Below are 11,575 nucleotides of genomic sequence, written 5' to 3'. Positions count from 1 at the left end.
TCATAATAAAAGGTTATTTCTAATGAATAATTCCTTATTTAGAACTGCAATATGGCATTTAAAATCCAATTAGTTTACCCCTTTCTCCACAGAGAGAGAGGTAAAAAAAAAAAGACAAAATAGCAACTGAGAAGAAAATAATACAACATAAACTGGTACAGAACTGGAAGGAATGAGAACTGTGTACACTCTGCCAACAGTGCATTCATATTGGTCAGATGCAAAAGGTATAAAAAGACAAGCAAAATAAATATGTAGTCTGAATTAATTACAGTAAAATTCCATTGAAGCAGGAAATCTTTGAAAATGTACATTCAAAAATAAAAGGGAAAAAAAAAGTAAGAGGAATGAAGGAAAAAAGGGAGCAAGGAAGGCATGCAAAGTCTGAAGGGTAATTTGGAAGAACTGTCCTCGACAGAGGGAATGCAATTTGGAATGGTCCTCATCCATAGTACCTGCCGTGAATGAACACCAAGGTAACTATCCTGTCTGAGTTTCCTCTTGGTTAGACTTAGTAGGTTTGCACAGAGAGGAGCCTAGGACTGAACCAGCACCTACACACTGGGGCCCCTCAGTGGAGAAGGTGCCAGAAAAAGCTGCAACCTCAGCTACCTAAAAGTGACTCCTCAAATTATTGCCTAAGCTCCTGGAGAATTAACAGGGGTAGACAGGAACGTCCAAAAACATTCTGAGAATGCTCAAGTGATGCACTTAGCTTTTTGTAGGCTATATAAAGAGCTTAAACAACTTTGAGAGACAATCATGGATTCCAGATGCTGCATGAGGAATATAATGGGCAACAGAAAAACTGAAGAAGAGTATGTCTGAATTTTTACATGCCTCAGGAGCTCAGGGTATAAGAAGTACAGTGTACTTCTAAAGGTTGCCCAAGGGCTTCACTCTTCTGGAGCTCATACCTAGGCTGGGTCCTTTTCACAGACACTGCATCTGAATGTGAAGAAACACCTTGTCATCCCATCCTCAGATTTCAAGAGGGGAGCTATTACTGATACATAACCATGGAGCTCAGAGAAAGCTCTGTCTTTCTTGAAGGGGATAATATGCTGTCAAGGGCGTGTTAAAAAACTGCTTTATATTTTGTATGGGTCCTCACAGAAGCAGCGGGTGATGATACATAGCCTCAGAAGAGTTGTTGCATACTTCAGTCCTGAGGTAGACCACCTTGAAATTTTTGACCTTGAACTTAACACAGTTTGGATGGTGTCCAGGGAGATGGCCTCATAAAACCACCTAAGATTTCTTCTCAGAAGGAAGCTGATCACTCAGGCATAGTCGCTCAAAACATTAAGAACTCTTTTTTTTTTTTTTTTTTTTTTTAGCACTCAGACAACTGTATTGGATACATAGCATGAGCCAGAAAGATTTCCCAGAAACAACATGGCTATTTCACAGTCCAGTACACATATTTTTGAAGGGTGGGGCTATATTGGTAGCTTAATGGCAGCATGGCACATGACAGCACAGTGAAAAGTCATATAATAACCCAAAGGCTGCATCTTTGGAGAACGACGAATAAGCTGCTATGAGCCAGCTGAGTCGAGGTGGATCCATGCTGTCAGTATGAGCTATTCCCAACTCCAACCTTGAGTTTCTTTATTGTGAAAGTCATTTAGCTTCTGTTACAGCTAAGTAGGAATCCAAAACCAGACATAAGCAACATGGCCAATGAGAGCTGGATGGGGTATGGGGACAGGTGAGGAAGGAGGTGAACTCAACTGTTTCCATGATGCCACAAAACCTAACTGATCAACTTGTTAGCCAGTGCATTACAAAACCAAATGTCTTTAAATTCATATCTCACTCATTGCTTATTCCATTGTACAAGTAATCTGTCTTCAAAAACAAGTGAATACAGAGTCACTCAAAATAAATGAGTTTTCTTCACGGATTTTACAGTTGCTATCAATAATATGATATTTAATTTTCTATGGAACAGATTCTTATGCACAAGTTATTACTACCTTTGAGTCTAGGTGATCAACATATCAAATTCTACTGCTGTCTCAGTGATTAAAACACATTGTGAGCATTTTACTTACACCAATAATTTTTAAAATAATACTTCGGATGTACAAATTCATATATATTATGGTATGTTAGCAAGTACATACTTTAAGAAAATGACTGAACTTTTCACTGATTTTGATTTAATTTGCTACTGTATACAGGAAAATAATTTGCAGTACATTATCTCAAATTCAGACACGTAGCAGTTCAAGGGAACAAAAGAGATTTGTTACACACAATACAAACTGGTAGCAAGCAGCACCTCTGAGTGGGGCCTTTCACAAAAGATTTCACTATTAGCTACAGAGCTTCATAATGACCACCAAAAAAACAGGGACAATGAAGCTCAGAAATAACCTGAAAATGCTGATCTCTCCCTCTTTCATATGCACAGAATCTTCACCAGTCCTGAGCAGCAGCTCCACAGGTAACTCCCAGGGACCTTCCAACTCCTGTGACCAAACAGCTAAACATTTATTAAGCATTATTTTCACCAATAGTACAACAGCACCTGGAAGTCCAGACTGGCACGCCATTTTTATGCAAGAGATGGCTACTAAAGTATCATCCTCTAGATCTCTGGTAACAACTTTTGTAAAAATATCTATACATACAAAACATTTAAAATTATTTTTAGACATTGGTACAGTGGTAGGATTGATGAGCTACAAGAAGAAAAAGATTCTGCACAATAGAGGGCAGGAAGAATAATGAAGACAGAAAACCAAAGGGAAAGATATGGATTACATAGTCCTACACTAAAGCAGGCTAGCTGTTTGGTTGGGGTTTTTTTTGGTTGTTTTTTTTTTTTTTTTAATCCAATCCATACCGTGGCTAGTCTGTGCTTACAATACTTTGATTATTGTAAATCACTCATACAACACCAGCTTTGTGCCAGACACACTACAGTTCACTACAGTTGTCCCAGAATAGCTGAGATACAAGGGGTTGGAAGAGACTGCAATGAGACACTGACTGAGAAAGAGAAACATTTTAAAGTGTTGTAGGTCATGCCAAAAAGTTGCAGGAAGTCAACAGAGGAAGGGATTATTCCACACATAAATGATAATCTCGATGAAGAGATGAATTTGATGTTCAGCATTTCCTCCTCCCATTGCTGCAGCAAATACTTCAACGACACACTCCAGTGTAAACCCAGTAATTCCAGCTCCAGTTTCAGGTATCCCAATGTGTATCCCATCTCATATGTCAGTCATTTTCCACTTGAGGGACAGTAGCCATTCATGAACTGCCATCGGCAGTTCAGTTCAGCAGCATGAACTCCCTGTCCCATCAGCAAACATTAAAACAATGAATCTACATGCTCATACATGCTTCAGATTGGGTTGGCTAAAAGTTAAAACTCAGTTCAGTTCTCCAAGGGCTAGGATGACATCAAGTCTGTAGGCACTACTGCTTTCACTGCTACTCCTGGATGTTTAGGATCCACTTTGCTATGCTAGTTGTAAAGGTGAGTTCAGTGTGGAGAGCTGAAATCCGACTCTCCACTACCCACGTGGGATGGGATGATTTGCTGGAAAATGGCAAGATACACTGCCGAATTCTTACAGAAAAAGTTTATGGACAGTGTAATTTCTATTCTGTATACAACCAATACTCCCACTTCTTTCAACCAAATACTTCTGTGTGTTCTGCTCAGATTTGCTAGCTCTTTCAAGCTGTGACTTGTTCTTCTGATCTTCGAGTCCCTTCTTGTCCAACAATTCCTGCAGTGCCTCCCTTATTTCCTACTTTTCCAATGCTTTCACTCATGTGTATTTCCCCTAATTAAAATCCCCTTTAAATCAAAATCCCTTCCTCAATGGCTCATTTTCTAACCTCCATAAGGCGGCCAAACTTCTCCCCCATACCCATGATCTTCAGTTTCACGTGCATTTCCTCCCAAGCCCCGTAAAATTCTGGCTTCCCCAAACCCCTCCTCTTGTTATTCTCTTCACCTTCTAAACCTCTGCCTTGTCCATTTACATAATATTTTCTCCTTTGTTGCCTGACCACTTTCTCCTACTCCTTTTCAGTTATTCCACTGGTATTCACTCCCCTCTGCCTTTCTGAACACACTCGTAAAATTTGTCAAAAAAATTAATTTATCATTTACCTTCCCAACCTGTAAGTCACTCTTCTCCTCCGTCGTGGGCAATTTCCCCCTCTACCTCCCAGATCCCTTTTTCTTCTCCCAAACCTCCCAACCCCACACTCCCCCAACCTCCTCCGCCATCCGCCCCCTGCTCCTTCTTGCCCCCTCCGCAACTTCTGTCCTGCCCTGGCTCCTACCACACATCTCGGGGCCTTCCAGGAAAACCGCTCCCAAACCCGGACCGGCCCCGAACGGGCCCTGCCCCACCACAGCCCCCGGCGGGCCCGCCCGGCCGTTGGCCCCCGCGCAGGCGCACTCTGGCCCCGCACCAAGCGGGCCGGGGGCGCCCTCCAGAGGCGCCGGCTGCTCCCTGCCCTCCCTACTGGCGGCCCCAGGGACCCGCCGCCCGCGAAAGACGGGGAGACCGGGCTGAGATTAGCGATGGGGGCGGTCGGAGCGAGCCCCCTCTATCTCCCAGGGCCGGGCCCTGTCAGAGCCTGTTGCCGCGGGGAGGGCGGGAGCTTGCGGCGGGACGCCCGCGCCCCCTCAGCCGCCGCCGTGCGGCCGTTCGGGTGGGGGGTCCCGCCTCCCTCAGGGCGGCCAGGCGACGAGGCAGACGGCGGCGCGGGAGAGGGAGCTTCTCCCCGGCCGCCGTGTGCCCGCGCGGCGGCGTGAGGAGAAGGGAGGGAGGGCGCAGCCTGTTTCCCGCCCCCTGCTCGGCCTCTTCTCCTCCCTCGGCCGGTTCCTCCCTCCCTCCCCGCCGCGCCGGCCAGGCTGCCAGAGCTGCGCCTGCCCAGCGCCCGGGGCTGCCGCCCCGCCAGGACGAGGGAAGGAGGGCGCTGCCTGCGGGGAGGAAGCTGGATGAAGACTCGTGCCTCCGGGCGGGTTCGCCAGCCCCTCGGGCATGAAGGGGACGGCGGGGACTCTGCCCTGCCCCGCAGCCGAGCGGGGACATCAGGTAAGCGCCTTCGCCCCCGTCCCGTCCCGCCTCAAGTGCGAGTGTCATCTGAAAAGTTATCCTCCCACCGCTTGCCGAGGGGCGAAGGGCAAGAGGAGGCAGTCCTCGGTGTAGGGTTGCACGTCGGTTCGCTCGGCAGGACCCGCTTTGTGCTCCCTGAAGTCGGTCGGATCCCTGAGGCTGCGCTTCTCCCGCTGGGGGTGAGGCGGGGAAGGGCTGAGGAGCGTGGCGTTCGGGCTGGTGTTCGTGCCGCTGGGACCCCCCGCCCCTTGCCTCAGCGCCGGCGGAAAGTTTCCAGCGCGGGTGAGGGGCAGCGAGAAGCGGGAGAGGATCGGCGCGGGAGGTGAGCGGGGGGCGGAATGGGGTAGGGGGGGGGGTGTGTGTGTGCTGCCTTTTTTGGGGAGGTATAGGACGCTGTTGCCGGTGGGCAGTGGGTGCTGCTTCCCTTCGCGTGGCGGGAGGGCTGCTGCCAGCAGTTCACCGAACTTGTTTCACTCTTGCGTGCTTAGTTTCCATTTGTTACGGAGAGGTAGGATTAAGTATCCGTAGAGGTATAATGTCGGCGTCTTTAATGGCGTTTTAGTCTTCTGTGAAATTGGCTTACCTACTTGTGTCAGCTTAGATATGTTTAGGAAAAGAAAACAAACAACAAAATCTTACCAGAAAGAAATGCATAGCAGTATACCTGAGACTTCAGTATGTTTGTTGTGTTGTATGACATAACTGTAAACTCACTGCTTTTCTTTTTGAATCACGCTTTGCTGGGGCTTTTTAACTGAACATTTGTGGATTAAGTATAAACTTCTAATAAGATATGTGGATTATCATTAACACTATTGGAGATTAAATCCCACTTTAAATGCTTCACGATTATTTTCATCACCCTTTGCTCATAGCTTATATAAAGGACAGTAAGTCAGATTCCTATTTTTTGCTTAGTTCTTCTAAAATCATTTAAGGAATAAAAAGTGAATAGGGTGCACCATAGAGGTTCTAAGTGCCTTTCCTACAAAGTGAAAACCAACATTGAACCACCTTAAAGAAAAACAAAAAACCCTCTACCTTCAAAAGCCTCCTTCCTTACCAGCCCGAACAAAGAAGTGTACATTGCAAACTGCCTTGAGAGTGAAAAGATTTAAGTAATTTCAAATAAGGCGAAGTCCCCCTTATAGGGAATGTTCTGCACTAACTCCCTTTGTTAAATCGGAGATAACCTACCTTGAGAATTACCAGTTGCAGTTCCGTTTTACTTCCAGATTTTCAAGTACCAAGGTAATCCCACAATATTTGTTGCAAAAGCCAAAGGGAAAACTTAAATGCAACAAGCTTAATGTCATTAGATCAGAAAAGTATGTATAGCTTTTTGTTTGGTTTTTTTTTTTTTTTCCTGTTTGTTTGGTTTTGTTTGGGTTTTTTTAAAATATAATAGATTTGGAACCAGATTTAGGGGAGCATTCAAATGCAGACTAGATTGAGCAACGTACATTTGTCACTGCGGGTAATGCCTATGATTGTTCATTGGACATTGATAAGGCACTGTACTTAAGGTGATTTTCAGACTGGGACTTTTCTTAATAAACACAGTTATATTCCCTAAGAAGGTCTATCACTGTTAATGACCCAATGAAGCTTTGAGACTGCTTTATGTATGCTCAGTTTTTTATTAATGGACTTTTATATTGCATTAAGCTGAGAGAGGGCCGAGGAAAGAGAAGTATAGGCATGTATAAAACTTGAAATGCTTCCCATTTTTGTGTGTTTTGTTCTTTGGTTGTGGTTTGGTTTTGGGTTTTTTTTTTTTTCATTGTCAGCTTCAAGTGTAACATCTCTCTGGGCTTTAATGCAAGTGGCAGATTTTATTAAACATACGAAACAATTTTCTATTATAAAATGTTCTGGAGTTCTTACTTCCTTAAAAACATAGATATGACTAGGGAGTTAAAGTTTTTCTTGACAGCATGACAGTTAAAACTTGGTTTGCGTAGGAGCAAGCATGTGTGGTTCATTAAAAGAAGGTGTCATTCTAAACTGTCGTTGACTAACTTTTCAACGTGTTTTTTGTGAAAGTGAATATATTGCTTGCAAGATGACTGCTAGGATGTAACTAAGAGGTAATGAATGTAGTGATGTAGGGTCTAATTTAAGATTTTGAGTGCAGGTTTAGTATTTGGATGCCTATGGATTTAGTGCTCAGTTCTGCAAACAGGTATTTCAGTTAATTTTCTTCATATTGGCATCTCAGTTAAACTCACAAAGTACTGTTGATGCAGCAGCGCTTCAGCTACACAGAGGTGGAGTATGGAATTTTGCCTTTTTATAACATACTGAAGCAGAATGCTTTGTTTGCTAATAAGCTTTCTGTTCTGATAACATGTCCAAATTTTATGTAGCTAAGCTGAGCTGGTGTTAGAAGTCAGGAGCTTAAATGTAACTGTGTGTCAAACAAATGTTCTTTTACAGCATGTGAAATCTTAAGCAATGAAAGTGGCGGGGTGAAGCAAGGGAGGCATATAAAATGCCATTAAGGTACGGGAATGTGGGAAATTTGGTAAAAGAAAAAAACAAGAGAAGTAATTTAGGAAATGGGGTTTTTTTGGACATGAACTTTTGCTGTAAAAACTAAGTTACCAGCTTTTGAAGATAATGCAAACTTGAAGATTTGGGGTAAAGATACACCTGGAGAAACAGTTGAGGTATTTGCTTTTACCTGAAAGCTATGGTTGCATATACAGCATTTTTCTTGTATTTCTGTTTGCAAACCTTGTACTGCTATACTTTAAAGCCTTCTCTTGAAGACTTCTCTTGAACCGTGATAGAAAATTTGTTACTTCATTGTTAAACGTGTCCGGTGTGGTTGGACTAGGTAAAATCATGGTAAAACTAGTTAACTGAGTGTAATGTTTCTGTAGAAGCAAGAGACTAATACAAAATGGAATGCTGACTAAAGAAAATTCCATCTTAATTACAAGTTCAACACCCAGGTGCTGAGGAGTACATCCTATAAATCTGTAGAAGGTGAGGGCTAGCTTTTGGGAAAGCATTCCTTCTGGTGGCCACAAACAAGTAGTATTCCTGCAGAATGAGCAGAGTGAGCTTTCACTTTGCATGCCCGTTCTGGGTGGTTTTGCCTGTCTTCTGTTACATCTCCACTCAGTCTCCTGTCAGCTGAAAGACTCCTAATTATTTAATTTTACCTCTTATGTCGCCTTTTCTAGACCTCTGGTAGTTCATATTTTCTGCTGAATTCCTTTCAGTTCTTCTGTATTCCTTAGGGAGAGTACCCTCTATGAAAAAAAAATAAAGCTGTAGCCATACCAACAAGTAAACTGTAAAGATTAGTTTACACTTCAAGGCAGCGTGTTGTCTTTTATGCAAGAATATTCTATTGCTGATCACTTCTAGCTCTCGGTAACTCTAACCACCAAAATACCATTTTGAAGAATAGCTACATATTATTTGTCCTCATCCTGTATTTTCTTAGTTGATTATTCTTAGACTATTTACCTTCTTGAATTGCATCTTAACTTTCTCCTAGATCATGTCTTCAGTTTAGCATGATTGTTCTGAATTTTAGTCCTGTATACCAGGACTTCTAGCTCTGGCTTCTAGCTCTCCTTGAGCTAATGTCATGCTCAGATTTAACAAGTATACTCTCTCATTTCAGTTATTAATAAAGTGATAAGTATTATCTATCAGGACAGACTGGAGAAGCTCCTCTTAAAGTCTTCCAGTTTGTCAATGAATTGGTAATAATGATTCTCTGAATATGGTATTGAAACCTGTATTTAAAATAAAACTAATGCAATGGGTTTCAGTCCGTAGGTACTATATGAGTGTGTAAATATGGGTATTATTGTCTTTTATCAACTATTATAAAGCCCAAAGCAGGAGTAGTATGTATGTCTGTTACGAAGGTTGTGTTATAAAACATCACAGCTTTCAAGGAAAGAAAGTGCTCTTGAGGCTTCTAGTTTAGAAATTCTTTTTAATACAATAGTTTTCACTGAGCAACCAAATACCTTTTCCTGAATGTCAGGTCAAAATACTCCTGGGCAGTGTACCTTGCAATCATAATCATGTATACTATTTGTAATTAAAATGCTGTCCACGAACCGCATGAAAATTACCAAGGTTAAATAAGTGCTAGTTTTACTTTTTAGTTTCTGACTTTAGCCAGCAAATAATGGGGAATAATATGTCAAATTATTGAGCTGTTCGATTAACTACTATGTTTTAGATAATTTCTAAAGGTCATGCAAAGTCAACATTTGTACACATTTATGAAAGCTTTAGAAGAAAAACGCTGATTCTCTGTTAGGGGTGTATGTCCCTGAAAATCTTAGCAATCTGCAGTCTCTTAACAAATTGTCATTATGTTAAATTTGATGTTAAATTTACCTGCTTTCTGCTAATATGTGTAGGTTTAGATTTAACAGAGTGATACCGAACTTCTAATTATTTTTTTTCCACTTCAGCGGAGAGACTCACCATGATGTTCCAAATTAATGTTTGTCAGTATTGCTGTTGATTTAAGTCACATAACAGGCATCAGCCTCTGAAATTGAAGACTTAGTTTTGGAAACTGCAACATATGTAAATCATACAAAAATACCCAAATAAATTGATTATTTGTGGTTGTGCATTAAGCATTAACTACTTATGAAGATGAACATTTAAGATAAACAATTCTGAAAACTTCATAATACCATGTCTGTATAAACCTGGTCAGACAGCTTCTGTTTGTTTTCTAAGAGTTGATCTATGGAATTTGGATTTTGTATAGTAAACACCATTGCTCTTCATTATCATAAAAAATTACTGGTAAAAACATGTTTCTCTGTGTTGTAGCAAAGTAGGTAGATTTTTAGAATAGGAGTTTTGAGGAAAAAGTTTCAAGATTCAAGAATTTGTACAATGTGTACAAAACAAAAACATGCATTAATTAAGAAAAAAGACAAAATAGCATATATATAAGTTTATGCTAGACCCAACAATTTAATTTCAGAAACAAGGAAATTCTTTACATAACTATCTGTCAGTTTTCCCCAAATAAAGTCTTTTTCTTAGTGATGAATTCTAAACTAATCTGCAACATTACTTGTGAAAAATGTAATATGTGAAAAATCATAGCATAATACTGTTTCCCTGGCTTGATTTCTTTAGACACAACACTTCTTCAGGCTATGAAGTTTTGCGTGAAGACTTTTGCTAGGAGACTTGAAGATGCCTGTATTTTGTATATTTATTTTTCACAGAGGCGCACATGCACATAAAGAAAAAGTGCTTGGTGTTTTCCTGGTGTTGATTTCAAAATCTGCAAGTATTTGAATCAAACACCAGGAAAAGAGAATCAAAATGGAAAGATCTGGCTGATGAAATAATTTTTTCTGGAATCTCCCACTCCACTCTCAAAAACAAACTCCCCAAAATAATTTAAAAAGAAGGTTGTAACCAGTCTTGAAAAGAGTATGGTGGCAGCCATTGTGGAAGTCCAGAGATGGCCTGCCACCTCCTCCTTGTTATTTGAGCCGACACTGGGCTCTGAAGCCTTCTATTCTTTAGAAAGAAGGTTGTTTTTAGAAAACCATTTACTGTGTCTTGGCACTGGCCAGAGCCGTCTTTTTGTCTGAAGTGCAAGGTCATATTATTACTTCTTTTGGGACATGTATCATTGGATGACCTGTGTTCTTCATGGACCTAGAATGAAGTCAAGAGGTCTTCTCAGGATCTTTTCAGGCATGTGATGAGTTCACTAAGCATTGCAGACGATGGGATCTCCTTCTTCCCTTAGTTCAATGGCTGGCTAGTACAAGGTCATCCCTGGAAGTTCTTTAATTGCTTTGGTCGGTGCAAGACAAGTCTAACTGAACAACCTTCATGGTCTTGTCAGCGTGAAGAATGCTCTTCTGTTCCTATCAGTCTATAAAATTCTTTGAGGCAATTGTAGACAGCCATATTGTGATTCCACCAGATTCATTGTAGCTGCCCGAAACCAGTGGGCATTGGTGGGGAAAACAACATTATGGTTGGGGAATTACTTATCTATGTATGTATGGTGTATATGATAGTGTCTGGTATGTGTACTGTATGGTAGCATACATGTTCCTGGTGCTTCATATTCTCCAACTAACATTTTATAGTAAATTCACTCAGATGGCAGCTGCTTGAGTATTGAGTGATTATTCCTTCAGACATCAGGGCTTCCCTTTTCTGGCAGGTTAACCAAACTCATGACAGTATGCTTCTTCACTTTTCCCAGTCAGTGAAAATATGGATGCTTACTGCATAGGTTGGACTTTGTCTGAATTAAGATCAATGGCGTTCAAAGAAGCAGTTGCTTTGTTGCAGTGTTTTGAGTTTCAGGAAGTCCAAAATGCATCAACTTCAGGAATTGCTGATGAGAACTGACAACTCTTGATAGTACTGTGTACTATGTAAACCAAAAAGCAGGGGGAACTGGGTCTCCTTTGTCAAGAAAACATGGTGTTTTGGAT

The 11,575-nt window shown here is 41.6% G+C and overlaps 1 protein-coding gene across 3 annotated transcripts in view; it reads left to right on the top strand.

The window, feature by feature from the left end:
• Positions 1-4,882: 4,882 nt before the first annotated feature.
• Positions 4,883-11,575, top strand: part of SGCG (sarcoglycan gamma) — a 152,784-nt gene continuing 146,091 nt past the window's right edge. For 2 of the 3 annotated variants that reach the window (XM_030042231.2, XM_030042229.2), the window contains exon 1: positions 4,883-5,081. The gene's annotated coding sequence lies outside the window, so the exon portion shown is untranslated. Of the gene's footprint in view, positions 5,082-5,342; positions 5,425-11,575 lie in introns of those variants that run through there. The other variant, XM_030042230.2, reaches the window with a different exon arrangement.

This window comes from Aquila chrysaetos, chromosome 19 (assembly GCF_900496995.4).
Source record: "Aquila chrysaetos chrysaetos chromosome 19, bAquChr1.4, whole genome shotgun sequence".
Lineage (NCBI taxonomy): Eukaryota > Metazoa > Chordata > Aves > Accipitriformes > Accipitridae > Aquila > Aquila chrysaetos.
Note: the sequence above shows the minus strand (reverse complement) of the source record. Positions and strands in the feature narration are given on the sequence as shown.